This window comes from Pseudorasbora parva, chromosome 19, assembly GCF_024679245.1.
Source record: "Pseudorasbora parva isolate DD20220531a chromosome 19, ASM2467924v1, whole genome shotgun sequence".
NCBI classification, from domain to species: Eukaryota; Metazoa; Chordata; class Actinopteri; order Cypriniformes; family Gobionidae; genus Pseudorasbora; species Pseudorasbora parva.
In genome coordinates, this window is record NC_090190.1 from 12285422 (window position 1) to 12306046 (window position 20625).

General features: G+C 36.7%; 1 protein-coding gene across 2 annotated transcripts in view; it reads right to left on the minus strand.

Annotated features, from left to right (window-relative positions):
- Positions 1 to 20625, minus strand: part of atxn1a (ataxin 1a) — a 130972-nt gene that overhangs the window by 74484 nt on the left and 35863 nt on the right. For both annotated transcript variants that reach the window (XM_067426713.1, XM_067426712.1), the window contains one exon: positions 13192 to 13375. The gene's annotated coding sequence lies outside the window, so the exon portion shown is untranslated. The remainder of the gene's footprint in view (positions 1 to 13191; positions 13376 to 20625) is intronic.

A 20625-nucleotide genomic window follows, 5' to 3' on the forward strand; every position in this document is an offset into this window, starting at 1 on the left:
AATACTGACGTCGCCCCCTCTTCACACCCTCGTATTGGTCCGAGGCTCCAATCAGTGCCTGTCACTGTCGGGTGAAGAAATGCGTGTTTTGAGGGCACACGAATCCTCCAAACAGGCGTGACAATAAGACAGGGAGAAATATTTGGATGGACGTTAGGACGGATACAGTAGCAGAGTTGGGGGGCATCTATTTTCTGTTGTGGTTGTGAATTCACGGACACAATAAAATAAAATATTACACCGTATATTAAACACCAGATAACAGGTGTTACCTTATTTGGTAACTGTTAAGGCGGAGCAATATTATCAGTGTTGAAAGTTTAATGGTAATATTTTTGAAAAAACTTAATTATTTGATAAATAATTAATTAAAAAATGAAAGTTTCAAAAGACCAAAAGAACAGCATTTGGGATAGAAAACTTTTGAAGATAAATAAAAAAATAAAATTATATATATATATATATATATATATATATATATATATATATATATATATATATAAAGTTTATTTATTTATTGTTTGTTTTTTACATAAAATTATAGTCAACATTTTTTATGATTGCTACTTAAATCCAAAGAGTGATTTTTTTTTCCGCACTCTGTAAACAAATATTGTTGGTTTAACTTATAAAAGTAAGTTACCTGGTTGTCTTAAAATTTTTAATTTGTTGAAATTAATAATTTGAGATAATACAACAAAAGGATATTGATTTAATACATAGAAACTCAAAATATTTAGACTGACATGGTCATACTCAATTCTAGTCAGAATATGAGTCTGATACATTGGGCTGTGATTATGGGGCGTGTTTCAACCGAACCAGGAAAGAAATCAATTGGATAGACCTACAACCAATCAGAGCAACGAAGGGACGCATTACGTTAGTTGTCAAATGTCAACAGAGCTCAACTGCACTGTGTTGCCAAGTCCACGTTTTTTTCCGCGGGTTGTTTTCCATGTACGCTTGTTGAAGCAACTATTATGTGATATATAGACACATTTTACCCTCCATACGCCATTTTTTCTGGAGAACCACCCAGTTTCTGTTTGGGCATAATCACTCCTCTATGGTTTGAGTCCAGACCGAACCGCCCGAGCTCAAATGTTGTGGGTGGGGCTGAGTTAGGCTGGCATCCAGGCTACAAAATATTATGTTATCTGAACCACTTTAATTAACTAAGTTGATATGACAAATGATAAAAAGTTGTGATAAATCATGAAAATCATTTTTTGCAGTGCTTAGATCTGATCATAAAACATCAAACATGTTCTGATTGGCTGATATTGTGTCTCATAGCATTTTTGCTGCAAACTCGTCATACTCTGAAAATCTTTTTCATTTTTATAAATACTACAATCCTTTTTCTTGCTGTGATTTCCTTTTGCCTTTTGCCTCTTTTTTCTTTCCCTCTCCTAACACTTTTTTCACGGTCATGTCACAATCACGGTATGTAGTTCAAAGCAAATACGTACCGTGAGTGAAAAGTACGAATGCCTTTGCTCTTGCTGATCACAAAAAGCTCTGTTGGACTGAATAGACGTTCCTGCACACAATGCGATGTATTGTATTCCAAGCGTGCAGGTTCTAGTGCGAACGCACACACAGACGCGCGTTTACACCTACAAACTCCACGCTCTCACTCACTAAACAAGTTTTCACTCACTCAGAGTTGTGAGTGAAGTGAAACACCTGAGAGAGTGTGAGGGTGAGAGAATGACAACCACACCTCACTCATCATTATCATCTAGATGGTGAAAACAGCTTGTCCCTCGGAATGACAAGAGGAGGCATTTCCACCGCCCGTATTAGCTTTGCAAAACCATTCCAGCCCGGGTCTCTATATGTGGGTGAGTTATGAGAGAAAGCCCAGGCAAGGACAAGGGAACTGGTGAGGCATTTTAATTATTCAGAGTCAGCGCTCATTTAACCCAGAATGGCTGCTTTGACTAAGCTCAGAGCCTGACACATGACTCACATAAACGATTTAGCAATGTCCGACTGGAAGTACATCCATGCTAATTGAAATGTATTTCTATTAGCAGACTGATATAGCGCCTTTGATATGCACTAGAACCTTCATTTAGGGCAGGGCGGTGTTTACATTACATAGTTGAACGATGAGCGCTTGCATAACAGTAGCATAGTGAACATGCCCAATGTGCAAATCACAAAAAACAAGTTATGGTGTTATGAGGTCAGCGTTTATGTGCTGTTGGTATAGAGTCTACAACTATGCTTGTAAAGGAATACTATACTGTTTATACTTACTGTGCAGTATCCACACATGGCACTAGTGTCTTTCAGCAGTCTGAGCAAATAATGATATTGAAATCAACATGGATAATTCTTCTGGTTTGTTCATCACCCTGCGCATGGAAGAGCAAGGGCATTGCGGGAAACATTATTCTGTGCAATGTGCTCTGTTGTTAACTCATTTTGGCAAATATAGTAGGCCATCTGAGAACTCTCTGGATTGAAAACTTTATTATATACTATAAATTCTGAATATTTATAGTATACATGCCATATGTTGCAGAAATAGTATGATTAGTATGCTAGTGCGCTATTTAAAGGGATAGTTCACTTTGAAATTAAATTTTGATATGTTTTAGCTTACTTTATGGGCTTCTGAGATGTAGCAGTATTTGTTTCCCCAGTAGTTTCAATTTTGGTCATTTTAGGTCAAACCGTTCTTGTCTGTGCCTCACATAATGCAGGTCTATGGTCACCACCTCAAAGAGCATACACAGAGAAGTCCAAATGAAACAATCCCCCATCGTAAGTACACACTGATGGCCTAAGACATGAAAAGAGCGGTTTGTGTGAGAAAACGAACAGTATTGATATCGTTTTTACCTCTTGTACACCACTACGTCCGACTGATCTGAGGGCGCGCGTGCGTGTTTCCTGTGGTGTACAAGAGGTAAAAACAATATCAATACTGTTCGTTTTCTCACACAAACCGCTCTTTTCATGTCTTAGGCCATCAGTGTGTACTTACAATGGGGGATTGTTTCATTTGGACTTCTCTGTGTATGCTCTTTGAGGTGGTGACCATAGACCTGCATTATGTTAGGCACAGACAAGAACGGTTTGACCTAAAATGATCAAAATTAAAACTACTGGGGAAACAAATACTGCTGCATCTCAGAAGCCCATGAGGTAAGCTAAAACATATCAAAATTTAATTTCAAAGTGAACTATCCCTTTAATTTCACAATAAATAAATAAATAAAGCATTTGTTGATGCACCACATAAAATAAAGTTTAAAAGAAGAAACTTGTGACATGACATTGATACACACTTGCACACGTTTTAACCTAACACACTTACATACGTTTTAACCTAACACACTTACATACGTTTTAACCTAACACACTTACATATGTTTTAACCTAATTCCCTGATGTAAATACAAAAAGACTTTCAATGTTTTCAATGAATTATATTCTTTTCTTAAAGACATTTTCATGAATCCTATTTTTATATTACAGATCACCCTATATATGTATTATCTGTGTCAGTAGTGTCTGTGTTCTGATAGCTGATTGGTCCTCAGTGATTTGATCATAGTTTGTTTACTTGAGTTGATTTTGCATTTAGTAAATGTCAGATGTTTAGCCAATGTCTATAATGAGCTGAACAGTAGAGTCTCTTGATCGTGAGCGCGGTGTGTTTTTACTGAAAGGAGACTCTCTGAGCCACTGTCTTTGCGCTCTGATGTGACATTACCTCTCTGATCACGTTCTGATTTTGTCTATAGTACTCACTCACACACTATACATACTCACACACACACTATACATACTCACACACACACACACAGACCTCTCTATGGATCCCACTGTCAACGCGCTCTAAAAATATCTGCATCAGAAGCTCTCGTTGCATTGTGTGTGTTGGGATGAATCATTCAACCAGAGAGAGCTACTCAACTGATCCCTCGCTCTCTGTCTCTGTGAATATGAAAGAAATGGAGAGAAACAAGGGAACAGAGAGAGAGTTAAAGAGAGGGCATGCATTTCCAAGAATGGACTACTGAATACATGCTCTGACAATTACAACCAATGGCTTCCATCCAAGGAGGCAGTAACTGCTCAAAAATGTAGTATACCAAAAAAAAGCAAAACAAATATTACAAGATAAAAAGTGTGTTTTCCAAGGATTTGTTGACTAATGGTCTCAAAAGAAAGTGACTATTATAAAAGCCTAATACTTGTTAGTAGAAACACATTTCTATAGTTTTTTCACTTTGATGTGACTAACATTGCATCTGGAAAATATTCACAGCGCTTTACTTTTTGTACAGCCTTATTCCAAAATGGATTAAATTCATATTTTTTTTCCTCAATTCTACAAACAATACCCCATAATGACAAAGTAAAAGAATACTTATGATTTTTGATGATACTTGTGATTATTTGCGTAATGCCCATCCAACGCTTAACCCAATGAAGGTGAGGGCTCCGTGAATTGTTGTCGTCATGTCGCAGAAACGCTGTGTTTTTGGCTAAGAAAGCAAAAGCAGTGAATTTGACAGAGGACAGCTGTGCCTGAGCCTGGGAGAGTACAACACCGGCTACAATAACTATTTTGAAATGTTCTGCTCAAGTCATGCTTGCATAGTTGGTTCCAATTGATCAGCTCGATCATCCACATTTTCAGAATCGGACTCGGACTCAAACTGATGCAGTGAAACCGACAACATTATTATCAACTGTGTGTTTACAAATGCTTAGAAGCCTTGGAAGCTGAAGCTAGCAATTATGGGGGGCGTTACATTTCCAACACACACTTGAGGTGTTTGTCCCAAGCCAAAGAGCCTCACCAGTTTTTTTGGGATACTCAGGAGGAGATTGGCATTTTAGCTTTAATTTCTACATGTAAGCGGTTCCACTTCCTGCTCTCTACTGTGCAGATGCAGGTCCCAAATCGGCGCCATATTCGGACATTGGTGGCTTCACTTTTCTATAACGGAATATAGTGACGGGCCATTGTTCATCTTTTTTTACAGTCTATGATTTGGCCAATAACAAAGCACTGGGTCAGCTGGCCAATCAGAGTACTCTGAGCTTTTTGAATATTAAAGCATTTTAACCTATTCTATTACACCCAATAATCAAAATAATTAACTTTTAAAATAGCATCAAATTCTGCGAATGTATTTTTACATAATTTTTTTCCCACAGAACACATTTAGAAAAATCCTGCCATGCATAAGCTTTGTAAAAAAAATCTAATGCAAATGTAAACATCATTTGGTACCATGAATTTATCCAGAGGGGATATGAATTTATTTCACCTCCTCATTTCAAAAGTCACGGATCGCTACATGCAAATGAGCGTTTCTGAGTGCCGCTGCATGTTCTGTACGTGTTGATTAAACACTGCTGTGCAATGTTTGCATTTTCACAAGGGTGTGACAGACACGTGCATGCTAAGGTTTGCATTCCAAGAACTGCACTTCCTTTCAGTCAAATGAATCAAGTTTCACTCTGAATAGCAATAAAGGGAGATTGAAGCGCAGGAAAGAAAAGTGAAGAGAATGTGAGTGAGAGCAAAAGGGCGAGAGCTAAACAAAGAAAAATAGAGACACTAATCTATCCTCTCCCTCCGAGGATCCATCAGACCCGGCGGGACCCGTCAATCACGGAGACCTCAAGCATCTTGCCACACATTATGGAAGCTGTCCGTCCTGTGAAAAAAACATTTGCGCTCTCACACACACACACACACACACACACTGCTTACAATAAACACACCGCCTCCCCCGCCTTGCACCTTATCTGCCACATGTCTTTCTCTCGCAGCTTCAGAGTGCAGAAAGACCTGGCGTGTCCCTGCCGAAGGCTTCCCTTTAATTCTTCCTCAAAATCTCACATGAGGAATGACTCATCTCTGCCTGTCTCTGTGAAAGACTTGCTCTGTTCTCTTCTTTCTGGCTTCTTAGTGACCAGTGTCCCTGACCCAGACAAAACAGCCTGCAGGAATGTATAAGAATAACTATGATTTATTTATATGAATATCTTATTATCCGCTACTAGTATCCCATTTATCTCAATAGTAGTCACTTGGCTAGTGCAGGACCACCAAAAGATTCTGAAGAATGCACTGGTTGTTTTTTCCTCCCTTGCAGTTTCACAGAACTGGGAATAAGCAATTCAGATGCAAAAGCTCCAGTAAGTATGATAAATACGTTTTCTGAAGACATCTGTGGGTGGTTCAGATTGAAATTTAAGTAGAAATACAAGTTGCCACTGGCAATCTTCATTTCCAGTGAGCCTTTAATAGTTGAAACTTCAGACAATGAGTTTGGTTTTGTGAAGTGGAACAACTGGACTCAAAAAGATCCGACTCAAAAGAACGATTCATTCTTTACTTCTCATCAACAGGCCTAAGAAAACCTTCAGATGGACTTAAATCTACACCATGTAGCTTTTCTGTCCGCTAGAGGTCGCCTATTCAAAATGAAGGCATAGTTTGATGACGCCAAGTTTGAGCGCAGAATATTGGGACATGTGCTCTTCACCTCACAGCCGGTGGGGAAGAATCGGGATAGGATTCGGGCAGAAATCAAGTTTCAAGGATGTGATTATTAACATTACTGTAGTATGAAGCAGAGCAGGACTGAATGTTGAGGGAGCTGAGTGAGGCCGCTGGAGCGATTGATACGCAAACACGGCTCGCGAGCAGAGGGACTTTTATTATGACGGGACACAGATGCCAGCACCATTTCCGCTTTTCCGGTCATGAGTATGAGGTAACGCAGCTCTGTTTATCATATTAGATACATTTAAGTGTGTTTAAAATTGTTATGACCTTACTCTGTGCGTTCGCTCGGCGGCTGCTGTGATACTTGTTCACACTGCTAAGAGTAAAGCGTTTCTGCAAAATAAATCCAGAAACCGAGGGTAACGCAGATATGACGCCTTCGATAGGCGACTGCCTCAAACGTCCCTGTCCTTGGTTAAAATAGCAATTTTCTCACAATTTACAAATAGTTGGAAACATTTGGGATATTGTAAGAACTCAACTGAGCAAAATATATAACATTAGTCTAGTGTTTTTGAATGTTTTACAGCAAAGTAAAATACACAGTGAACCTTTAAATGTCAGTCTTTTTGACACAAAGCTATCATGAGGTGCTTTTTGAATCATTGAAGCTCCAGTCTTCGTTTATCGTGTGTGCATGGAAAAGAGCAACCAGGACGCTCTTAAAAAACTTCACCTTTTGTGTTCTACAGATGAAAGTTATACGAACCAAAACCAAGCCAATCAGAACAGATTTGATGTTTAAGATACATTGGACCAATGAGATTCCAGTTTGGGTGGGGCTACCCAGTGAATAAAACAGATACCATGAGAACATCAAAACGTCACAATGGGTGACCTTTAAAGGAACAAATATATGCAAACTGAAATAACCACAAAAAGGTTTGGTTGTAGCTGCAAAAGAATATGTAAAAAAAATGATATATATAAATATAACACTAGCACGGAAAGAGTGGAGAGACTATTTAGCATAAATCTAATTATAGTCCAGAGATCGTTGTCACTGATATCGCAATGTAACAGTGTGAAATAATAACATTAATATGTGGATTTGCAAGGTGGGGCAGATAAGGATGTTTCAATTGTTTCATTTCATTATCTGGCTGAATAAAGTGTGAGAAAGAAGCACCGGTTTGATAATAACTTCTATGAAAAACAGCAGTTCCTTTGAACTCATTGTCCGTGAGACATCCGTCCTGCGGCTGACCTTTCCTAGTCTTTATCAGGGAGGCCATGAGGGAAATGACAGCGATTCAGTACGTACAGCGCATTTCATAGCACTGATGCTATGCAAGCACGCTAAAAGTAACTAAACAAAAAGAAAAATATTCATTCAATATCTTTTTCATGTGACATTGACCTCCTATGACCCACAATCTTGTATTCACAGCATAAGTTCATAATGCCTTCAAGGATTTATTTTACCTTTGTAAACATATTATTGGTGTTCATTTTTGAGATCGAAATCAAACTCTTAAGCCATATAAAACTATTCTTCCCCAGTCGCCCTTCAATCGATGAACTTCAGCTACAGAGGAGGAATTACCTCCCAATAAGCAGCAGATATTAAAGATTATGCAACGCTTTCTGTACACAGTAACTCTATAGACACTTGACTGGCTGCATTGTTGTGTAGTTTGTGCCGAGGGCTGTGAACCGGACAGATACAGAGCTTGTCGTATATTGGCACAAAGACTCACTTTAGGATGGACTAACTGGAAACGGGACAATCAAGGGAGTTCTGCCTTGAGTGTGCGGCCAATAACACAGCTGAAAAATTACTCCAGCCCTCCCTTTTCTCAGTCTTTTCCAAAATATTGCTGTTGTAAACATTACATCATGATGTAATGAATTCCTTTGTCACTCATTCCAAATGGAAACTGTAAACATTCATCTATGAGAATAGAGACATGACTTTCATAATATGAGTTGTAAAAATAGCGTGATAAGTCATCTCTTGGTAACGGCGTTATGGTCACCCTGTACAGATACAGTGAACACGGGGAGCTCGATGCTGTAATAAAGATATGAACAGTCCCTTTGCGAGGGGAGAACCTTTCTGCTTGGTACACTACAGGCTTTTGGTAATTACCAGAGTGCCAGAGAGCATATGAATAAATTCATGAGCTCTGACTCAGGTAATTAACTCATTGTTTAGTAATTAGAGATCAGGAGAGAGAGAGAAAGATAATGAATGAGAGAGAATGAGGAGAACATTTTGTAGGAGATATAAAAAAAAGTGAAAAAATCTGTAAGGATGAGAGGATGAGAATAACAGCAAAAGAAATGTCAAAAGTCCCAAAGTAAATTTTAACATGAGAAAAATGTGTAAAAAAACTTAAGGTAGAAAACACACAAACATACATACATACACACATACATACATATATGCGACATTGATGTCTTAAGACACAAAATGATCGGTTTCATTGGGAAACCGAACAGTATATATATCAAATATATCATATATATCGTAATATATATATATATATATATATATATATATATATATATATATATATATATATTATACCGATCAGGCATAATATTATGATCGGTGAAGTGAATAATACTGATTATTTATTCATCACAGCATATGTTAGTGGATGGGATATATTAGAGAGCAAGTGAACATTTTGTCCTCAAACTTGATGTGTTAGAAGCACAAAAAAATGGGCAAGGAGAAGGAAGGGATTTGAGCGAGTTTAACAAGGGCCAAGCTGTGATGGCTAGATGACTGGGTCAGAGCATGTCCAAAACTGCAGCTCTTGTGGGGTGTTCCTGGTCTACAGTGATCATTATCTATCAAAAGTGGTGCAAGAAAGAAACATTGGTGAAACGGCGAAAGGTTCATGGGTGGCCAAGGCTCATTGATGCACATGGGGAGCGAAAGCTGAGGAACACATGGCACCAGGATGCACTATGAGAAAAGCTGGTGGAGACAGCGTGATGCTTTGAGCAATGTTCTGCTGGCAAACCTTGGTTTCCTGCCATACATGTGGATGTTACAAACTTGTTGCAGACTCTATATATGGTTTTTTTGTGGGGGGCTTTGGGATAAATATTAATAATAATGATTTTAATAATAATAGTATTTTTTACAAATAAATGCTGTTCTTTTAATCTTTTCAAATAAATCAAAATAATCATCACAGCTAAAAAAAAAAGAATAAAAAAAAAAGAAAAAAAAAAGCATATTACAATGATTTCAAAAGGATCATGTGACACTGAAGACCTAAAGACTGCTAAAAATTTCGCCTTTGATATCACAGGAATACAGTAAAATAATGACAAATGCATTTGATTTTTAGGACCTTTTTATAGGCTGAAATTCAACATATTTAAACTGTGAAAGCAAAATAAAATAGACAGAAAATTGTCTGTCAAATATTATGATGTATTTTTAAACAAAATGGCTATTTTGGAAGTGAAATCTAAAAATGTGTGTGAAATGTTTTGTTATTCACAACCTCAATGTACAAATTTCAGCCCATAAAAATGCAAGGTCTAAAAATACAATGTGTTAAAATGCAAGCACAGTTAATACAATGCAGTGTAATTCAACAAGCTTTTTTTTTGTTTCAAATACATTTTTCATTATTTTACTTCCATATAAAGTACATTTTAAAAATATAAAAATATAAAACGGTCATTATAATTTGTAACAATATTACTGCTATTTTATTTTAAATAAAATGTAGTCCAAGTATAAAAAAAACTTTTAAAACCCTTAGACAAAAATCTTCCCATACCCAAACTATTGAACAGAAGTATACAGTATATAATATTTACACGAACACCATGCCATTCATTTGATTTATACCAATTTATACCTGCTTTAATTTTATTTGTTAATATTAGTATATAATATAGGGTGAATTCAGAGAGAGTGATTGGGACTCTTTTTTCAAGTCATCTCAATGGCAAAAAGTCTCCTATAATCAATCTGAATTCACCATACAGTCACTGAGCCAGGATCTCTGTCCAGCTTTAAACATTAGTACAAACCAAATTAATGGGGATGAAGTATTCATTTGAGAGTTGAATTTATTTTAGTATGTGAGAAATAAAGAGACTGTTTGTGGAGTGATACAAGAGACATAAAACATACACAGTTATGCAGAAAATCAGTTTAGTGGTCATTATTCAAGAACATTTGACCGCAAAAGGCCAATTTTACACATGCTATTTACTTGAGGGGGAGGGGGGCACACATTTATCGTTCACATATCTGGTACTCGGCGGAACTAATAGTTACATGTTCAAATTTTACTTTCGACTTGGTACCAAAGTACAAGTACTTTTGACATCCTGACTGGAGACTGATAAAAATGGGATACGTGAAGAAAAAGGAAGCTATACATGACACCGAATGAAGGGGAAAGAGAGAATGAGTGGATTTACATTTAGACCACCGAAGGGGGACTGGAGGAGAAAATGAGAGAGTGTGAAATGACACCAGAGGCAGAGAGAGATTCCTGTCAGAGCTCAAAGCTGAACAGACACTCCTGACGGGTTTATCCACGCACCGCTGGGCCTGACTACAGCTCAACCAGCATCAGATCCCGTCCCCGCAGACACGCTACACGCATACACACAGCCAATCCCACCGAAACGTCATATTACACCACATATCACATTCAGTCTATATGTGCACTAACACGCTATGACAGGCTGGAAGCTTCTTCCTTTCCGAACAGAAGCTCGTAGTCAGAACGGGAAGTGAAATTAGTTCCACAACAGAAGCTAAATTATTTCCACTGTCTTACGGCGCTGAGAGGGAAGACAGCTTTTGAAGGATGAAGATCAAATCTTTGATGAGGGAAAGGTGGCTCGAACTGTTTAATAATGTGAAACTTCCACATCTCCACACTCACAGTGCTGAATTGTAGGGCTGCACGAGAAATAAAACCAAACTCGCGATTATGAAATTGCAAAGGCATCAATTTGTTCGATTTTTAATATAATAAAAATATGCAGTGTCGGAGAAGAGCGGCAGTGTGATTAGTAGTAAATGCTGCTGCATCTCTTAAAGCATTGAAATTTTGACTCCCTTAAAATTCCCTGACAATATTTAATAATATGTTTTTACTCCAAAATCACTTCATAATGTCAGTTGAGTCAGTGAGGAAATTGTCTCATTGTCCTTTTTTTGTCCATTCAATAAAAGTCAATTCAAGTATTGTTTTTGAAAATATCTAATTTTGTGTTCCACAGAAGAAAGACATTGGAATGACATGAAGAGGAGTAAATAATTATTTACATTTTTGGAGGAAATATCCCTCTAAGATGGACATACACATGAATGCACAGACTGTGAAAATCAGAGGACAAAAAAGACAACAAAACAGAAAGAACTATGTGATCACAACAAAGAAACCTGGAGGTAGAAACAAATGGAAAACAAGTGAGAGGACTTTGAAAAAGAGGAAGTTCAGTGTTGAGTCAGCAAGTGAAAGAGAGATAAGTAAATGATCGAAGTATAGAGAGAATGAAGAAGAGAAACATAGACACTAAATACATTTCCACGCAGCTGGATGATGAGGCTGACCTCACATCACCTGTCTTTACACACAACCACTACTGAGAAAAGAACTGAAAATGTTCCTACAATACAGACAGAAAACAACACAAATCAGAAAAAAAATGTTTTTTTAGTTTTATTTTGGACAATCTCTACAGACTACCTGACACGAACACAAACTGCATTGCAAAGATTTCCCAAAAATGTAATTTGTGTGGAAATATTACAAGGTCTTTAAACAGGATGTTAAAGGGTTTCTTCAGCGAGTCAGCATATGGCTTTGTAAAAGTAGAAACCCGGGAATATATTCGAATGATCGTTATTAAACAGAGACGTTCAGTTTTTTAATTGTAGTGTCTGTTCTCTAACTGAACTGATTTCATGAAAATGAACGCGGTGGGCAAGTGATCCAGTAATCCAGTGGCGGTGGCTTTGGGAGTGGCCTCATAGGGCATTCTGGAAGAGTTCTTGTCTTTCATCCCCATGAGACAAAAATATGTTTTCTGTCTTTTCTCAGTCTAAAAGGCACCAAATTCAAAAATAATTTCACATTTCTACTACATTAAGGTCCCAGTTTAAATACAAAGGTTAATGCTAAATCACTGGAGTAACCCTTTAACACAGGCTAGAGATGGGACACGCCGAAGATTGACGAAAAGAAGAGAACAACAGAAAAGCAGTGTTTATAAGCTCAGCGTTGCTTTGTGTATCCAAAGAAACCGCTGCGGTTCCATAAATGCCACCTACTGTAAAAAAAGTACATTTGTTTTTGCTTTAAAACTTGAAACTATACAATATCAAAACTATATCATTATCAAAAACCTCTGCTCATGCCACAAGTGTATAGGATCATCTTTATTTGAATCATGCAAGTTTAAATTTGCTTAAAGACACACAAAAAAACTACCAGAATCAGAATCAGCTAATCGGAATCAGCTATTAAAAATGATGATCAGTGCATCACTACAGTCTCTCCTTCATAAGAGGTCTATTACGAGTGCATGTGTGTTGAAGTTGGAGGTTAAAAAAAAGCTTGATCCAAGAAAGTATGAGCTTCTGCGCAAGCCAATCTAGAAACGTTCAGGTGAGTGAAAGCAAACTGCTGTCTTACCCAATCGGAGGATACAGGCGGATCTTGAGCAGGTAGAAGGTTCCAATGTTCAATCGGAGAGAAGGGTCCAGCTGAAAGCACTGCGATGGGGATGGGTAAATCTCTCCTCCTGCTGTCTGAGGGGACGGCTTGTGATTCCCAGGCTGTCTGTCCACGTCCGTCTGGCTCCAACCCTCACCATTCCCTGCCACATTCAAAGACAAAGAGGTTTACACTTGAGCTCCAAGCAGCTGTTGTGCTACATTAGCCTATATTGTACTGCTAGAATATATATTTGATTATCCAAAACAGAAAATGTGTTTTAAATGAACATATTTTATAAATATTAAAAAGGTAGATATACGTTATCTATCATTTATTAAAATAAACTGTGTTCTGAAATCCTCTTACGTCACTCCTCTTGAATATGTAACCAAGGTAACAAGAGACTACTTGAGAATGTACTTTAAATAGTTTCAGCAATATACAGTGTGCGTATAGGTATAAATATATGTATAAAATGAAATTTTACAAATGTTAAATGTTACAAGAGATTTCTATTTCAAATTAAAACTGTTCTTTTGAACTTTCTTTTCATTAAAGTATGATGGGAAAAAAATGCATTCCACGCAAATATTAAGCAGCAGAAATATTTTCAACAATGATAATAATAAGAAATGTTTCCTGAGCAGCAAATCAGCATTTGCATGTGATCATGTGACACTAAAGACTGGAGTAATGTACATAAACAGTTTTCAGTACATGCAGCCTTGGAAAGACTTTTTCAAATAAAATAAAAGAGACTACCGACTACAAACATTTCATAACATAATATTTATATGTATTATATAAATATTTATTACATTTATCTGATTTCATTCCATTAATGCAGTCGTTCATCAGTGAGTGTACATTCCTCAACGCAAAGCCTTTTTTTCCCTTAATAACCTCTCTGTCCAGTTTAATAGTTCATTCCAGGGCTGAGCGGTATGAGGAAAAGCGGTTTAATCAGAATCACTCTCCGGGTCTCTGAAGCTCCTAGGGGAGACCGCATTCACAAAACATTGGACACTATTTATAGATGCCTGTCGACATGGCAACCACTCTTTGTTTGTTTGAATCAGAAACTATTTCTCCTTTTTTCCTCTCAAATGTTTCGCTTCTTGCTTCAAAGCAGACGCTGGGACTTAAGACACTCAGTTGCCTCATTTTGCTCTGGTATGTTTCTCCAAAACAAGAGGCAGGGCGGAGGATATGCTCTGGCAGGACAGTACGAGTTCATTTGTGCGAGCTACTTGTACTCTTAAATATTGCTGTGTCAAACCTATTCTGACTGAGTAAACCACTAGTTAATCTTGTTTAGATGCCATCCCCCATGGCAACGAGAGCGGCACATACCGTATTGATGCATGTTGAGGAATCACAAACTCTTTACATCAGTTTAAACTTCAATTTCACCTCTGATTGAAAGCACAGAGCATTACATACAGTACATTAAGGTCACATGATGTCCAACTTCAGTAGATCTGCAGAACTTAAAACACAACACATGATCATTCATTTTCTCCAGAGAAATTGATTTTTAACATACATAAATGTAAACCTTTCAAGACTCTGAATGACTTCTCACTAAAAGCATAGCAACTGAGTAAAAATTGCAAACTTTTGCTCATGACAAAAGTCATTTTTCAAAATTCGCAAAGGTCAACAATTTAAATAACATATTTTAATAATTTGCAATAACTTCAACTACATTGTGGTTTATTTGGCATAAAGTTCATTCCCTCAATGATGTGGTTCAGTGTTTAGAACTCTTTTTTTAAAGCATAATTTAAAATTCCTATGGGGGAAATGAACGGGGAAAATCCTTCATGATTAACTAGTCTCCGGTGTGCTCTATTGACAAGTTTTGCTCTTTTTGTTGAGATTTCCACTGGAGTCTTAATTTTTACTGCTATAGCACTTAAGAAAGGCTAAAAGCAAAATGTATGAATCATGCATACAAACAGATATACATAGACACGATTATACTCACATATAAACCCTTCCCTTTCTTAGTCAGCAGCTCTGAATTTAGCTGACTGCTCAAAACGGAAGGAAAGAATATTAATGACTGTTTGATTGACCACCCACTGTCCGTCAGACTCCTCCAGCCTCTACAGAATATCTTGGCTATTCAGAGAACTATCTAGTTAGTCATAATAACAGTACTAACAGTTAGTCATCTGATTCTTCAAAACCTAATTACATGTCTGTCAAAAGAAGATAAAGACTTACTGGTACACTGTAAAATGTTTTATATATTACACACACACACACACACACACACACACACACACACACACACACACACACACAACTACCAGTCAAAAGTTTGGAAGTTAGTTTCTTAATCTCACTAAGGCTGCAAAAATACAGTAAAAACAGTAGTGCTGTGAAATATTATTATTATTTTGTTGTAATATATTTTAAAATGGAATTTATTCCTGTGGTGAAAAACTGAATTTACAATCATTAGTTGTTCATAATTATGTAATTGGAATAATGTATTATGAATGAATATGAATAACAGTAACCTAAAATAACTATATGAAGGATATGCTATCATTTACCTTATAAATGTTATTAAAAAAAAATATTTTATTCTAAGATCATGATACCCATCCAAATAACTGAATTCAGGTGTTCCAATCACTTTCATGGCCACAGCATAAAGTCAAGCACCTAGGCATGCAGACTTCCTCATCAAACATTTGTGAAATAATGGTTCACTCTCATAAGCTCAGTGAAATCAAGCATGGTACTGTGATAGGTTGCCATCTGCGCAATAAGTCCATTTGTGAAATTTCCTTACTAATAAATATTCTACAGATTAGCTCAAGAACAGTGTGTAGAGAACTTCATGGAATGGGTTTCCATGGCCGAGCAGCTGCATCCAAGCCTTACATCACCAAGTGCAATGCAAAACGTTGGATGCAGTGGTGTAAAGCACGATGCCACTGGACTCTAGAGCAGTGAAGACATGTTCTCTGGAGTGACAAATCACACTTCTCTGCCCGGCAATCCGATAGACGAGTCTAGGTTTGATGGTTACCAGGAGAACGGTACTTGCATTGTGCCAAAGTGTTAAGTTTGGTGGAGGGGGGAGTATGATGTGGGTTTTTTTTTTTTTAGGGGTTGGGCTTGGTCTTTTAATTCCAGTGAAAGGAACTCTTAATGCGTCATAATACTAAAACATTTCGGATAATTTTATACTCCCAACTTTGTGGGAACAGTTTGGGGATGTGCCCTTCCTGTTCCAACAAGACTGTGCACCAGTGCACAAAGCAAGGTCCATAAGAATATCCACATAATAGAGTCTAAAGAGTCCACATAATACCACTTTTAAATGGCAACCATTTCTTACTATGATATTTAGAATTAAATCTCCATTTGCAAACAGATCAATGCAGTTTAAAAACAGCATGGCTATAATGATTGTAATATTACCTTACCTTAATCTCTTATCATCAATATCGGACGGTTTGTATTATTTTACAAGTCAAACAGCATTTCTGTCTCTAGTATCAAACACTAAGAAAAACATCTCCTCATGCTTTTACAAAGAGCAGTCTCTGTTTCTATTTCCCAGAATTCAGCAGCTGAAAAGGGCTGCAGGCTGTTTCTCTCTCATCTATACGACAAGCTACAGAAGTGTAATGGGCAGCTGACCACAAACAGTCAAATGTTTATCACTTGTATTTGTTCCTTTATGTAACAAGTCAAAAGATAATGTTATTCACATGCTATGATGCTAAGTGATATGTCTAGATAGCCAACAATTTGTTTTGTTGGACAAACTAAATCAAAACACACCAAAAAATGGACATACTATTATAGGATTAGTCCACACTACTCTGAAGTAGGACATAACACCCAAAAAAAAAAAAAAAAAAAAAACAGACAGGAGCTTAATCTCCCACTAACAATATGACCTTCACCACTCATATTTCTGCTGCTATGGTGTGTGGGAGAGTGTGTGTTCCTGAGGGCTTTCAGTCTTTAAAAAATTCATCATGTCATAAGTTCATCTGCCCATTCACATTAGCAGCTGTGTTTATATTACTAAAGAAAAGGTTAAAAATGTCTTAACCTAAACTTTCCTTCTCTCTCTCTCTCTCTTTTATACACACACTCACACTCACACTCACACACACACACACACACACACACACACACACAGTTGTTTTAGTAGTTACTATATTAGTGAGGATATCTCATAGTTTTTAATTAGTTTTATATCAGTATTTTAATATTTCTATGGCCTAACCAGACAGACACCCCTAACCCCTAAACAGGTGACCAATCAGAGCACATTGTGCTTTTCGGAAGGAGAGGCTTCATATTGACCGGAATGAATCAGATCACCACCAACCATCTGTGACGAGGAAAATATGTGTAGTCATGTCGGTGTTAAACAGGTTTCACTATTACTGAGGACATTTTTTAATAGTGAGGACATTTTAGACCTCACAAGCATTGTCAAATCTGTACACTCATGTTGGGTTTTCATGTTTTATGGGGACTTTTTATGGGGACCTTAACTTAATAATAACCTTATCCCTAAAACCAAGTCTTGACCTTCAAACAGGCCTTTAAAAAGTGTCTCAGACAGTGAGGACCAGCCAAAACTTTACTCTCTTTGACCTCACTCTGATGGTTTAAAACCGTTTTTCACAAGGATAGATAGGATCACGAGGATAGGTCCACACACACACACGCGCATTTACTTAGCATAGACTTTCATTGTTTTTATATAACGCAAATTATAATTATTTAGACTTACCGTTAAAGTATTTTGATTTATATAAGTGTTTGTCTAACAAAACACAATACTTTTTAAATTTCAACTTGAAAAAGTTTTTATTTATTTCTTTAATTACCTTTATTATCAGTCTTTGCTAAAAGGTCTTAAAAGATGGTTTACTCATTACCATAAACTGCACTGGTCAAATGATTATGTTAATTACATTTTATTATCATTATTTTATTTCTAAAAAAGTTATTATACATGCTGCCCAAAGTAGCGTGACTGACTGGCATGTTGTATATATGCAGCGCATAGGCACAATGAATCATTAATCCAATTAAATTATGAAAATGATAGACAATCGATTAAGGCCTGTTCACACCAAAAGCGATAACTATAATTTTAATGATAAAGACGATATGATAAATGATATCATTTAACAATGTCTATAACATAACTATGACGATAACGACACACAGGAACGACATAGTTGGAATCACTTTCAGAAAATGTTATTCCAGCTAATAAATGCTAAAAACTGAATTAGAATCCATCCTGCTTTAAAGAACTCAAACATTTAAAGCGGCAGATGATACAACTCCAGCGTGCAAACAATATTGTACGTTAGATGCTAGTTATCATTTTTGGTGTGAACCGGCCTTTATTTCTTCTAGTATTAGTATTACCAGTTAGTCAGTCATAGTCTTCAACATCAAAAACACAGATTTGGGAAGCATTTTTTTCTAAGTTCTTGCTATAACAATTATATGGTTAGTAGTCTCGGATGTCCACGAACATATCAGAACCAAACTGTTTGTCACTCACATCGCTGCTCATTTGCATAAATGTTATCTATGTCATGGCGAGCGCTCATCGGAAATCACCAACTCTCATTGAAAATGAAAGACTTCAGGTTGCTCTGTCGCTACAAATCGCTGTCAATGTGAACGGCCCTTTGGAAGCTACTGAATGAAGCTTCTGGCACACACACACACACACACACACACATACACACACACACGCTGGGCTCAGCGGCAGTTACATAACCGTGGACACACACCCCTATCGGTCAGCTCAAAGTTCTCCTGCTCACTGCAGATGGCTGACCTCTGACCTGTCAGCACACAGCAGCCAGTCACGCAGCACACTGCTGACATCGATAATGAAAACATACACAAACACTCCACCCAGAACAAGCTTCATGACAATGACTTACTAGTGAACTGCCAATGGACTCTTGCTTCACACACAGTAATAACACTGTGGCCCTAAAGGAGTACCTATAATCTTAAAGGGACAATTCAGCAGAATTAAAATTCTGTCATCATTTATTCACCACGTTTGACTTTCTTTCTCAAATGGAATTAAAAACTAAGATATTTTGAAAAACTACAATTAGCGTGTGAATATTTTTTTTGTGCGTAAACTATACTGTACCTTTAAGCCCAGACATGAGACTGAGCCTCTAGTCGCTTTATGACATGAACATTGATAATCTGGCAGTGTTTAGTATTTGTTGTTCTGAACTTACGTAATGTGTCCATGAGGGTTTTCAGTCGTGCAGGGCATTGGTAAACGCCAGGTAGTTTTATTCAAAAGAACTTAGACTTGGGTTATTTGTTTGCTAAAGATGTTTTTTTACTCAACTAAAATGGATAGAGAATCTCACGTTTTTTAAACCAATCCACATATGTTGATGGGTTTGCTGAGATCCCCACTGCCATCATATGAAGCATTTACCCCAGTGCATATATTTAAACTACATATTTTTACTAGGGATATACTAGTCTATCTTCTTTTCAAAAGCACAACACAGTTACTAATGCTTTCTACTGTAAATGTATAATTTGTCAATTTTTTAACATCAGATTTTAAGAGTAATCAAAGTTAATGTACAAACATGTTTCTATAGCCCTGTTAAATTTGCCCACAACATTTGGGACATTTGACGGTAGCTTTCATGAATCATAATTATTTAATACATAATAATTATAAAATTACATAATTGCACATTTCCAGAAGTTCAAAAAGAATGCATCAAACCAGTCTTAATAATTGATATAGGGGTTAAACGAAAGGAAGCATGCAGAATTGTATTAATCGTAAGATTTACATTACATACACAGATTATATACTTATTAACAAAATGTTTTTAGTACTATTTATATACTATTCTTAGTATTTATTAATATATTTTTATTTTAATACTTAAGTACATCTTAAATTTTAGTTTGTCAAATTTGTCATTCTGTAAAATGCTTTTGTAATTTTATTATTTTTATTTAAATATCTATTTAGCTTTAATTTATTTTTAGTAACTTTAGCACTTTAGGTTTAACTTTTTTCAGTTAGTTGTGAAGGCAACCTTTCTTAATTTCACTTTAAGTTTTCATATTTATATTTTATTTCAGCTTTATTTCAATTGACAAAAAAAATAAAAATTATGATTAGTTTTAATTAACAAAAACAACACTGATACAATGAATAGGTAGTTCTGAAATATCAACAACAATACTGACGAGAGAAAGACAAATACACTCCTCTCTTTGCGCATGCACCAAGTTCTTTAGCTTGCTCAGAAGTTGTTGAGCGGTGACACTTGACATGTAGATGGAGTCTTAAAGGGGTGATGAATTGAGAAATCAACTTTCCCTTGAACTTTTGAT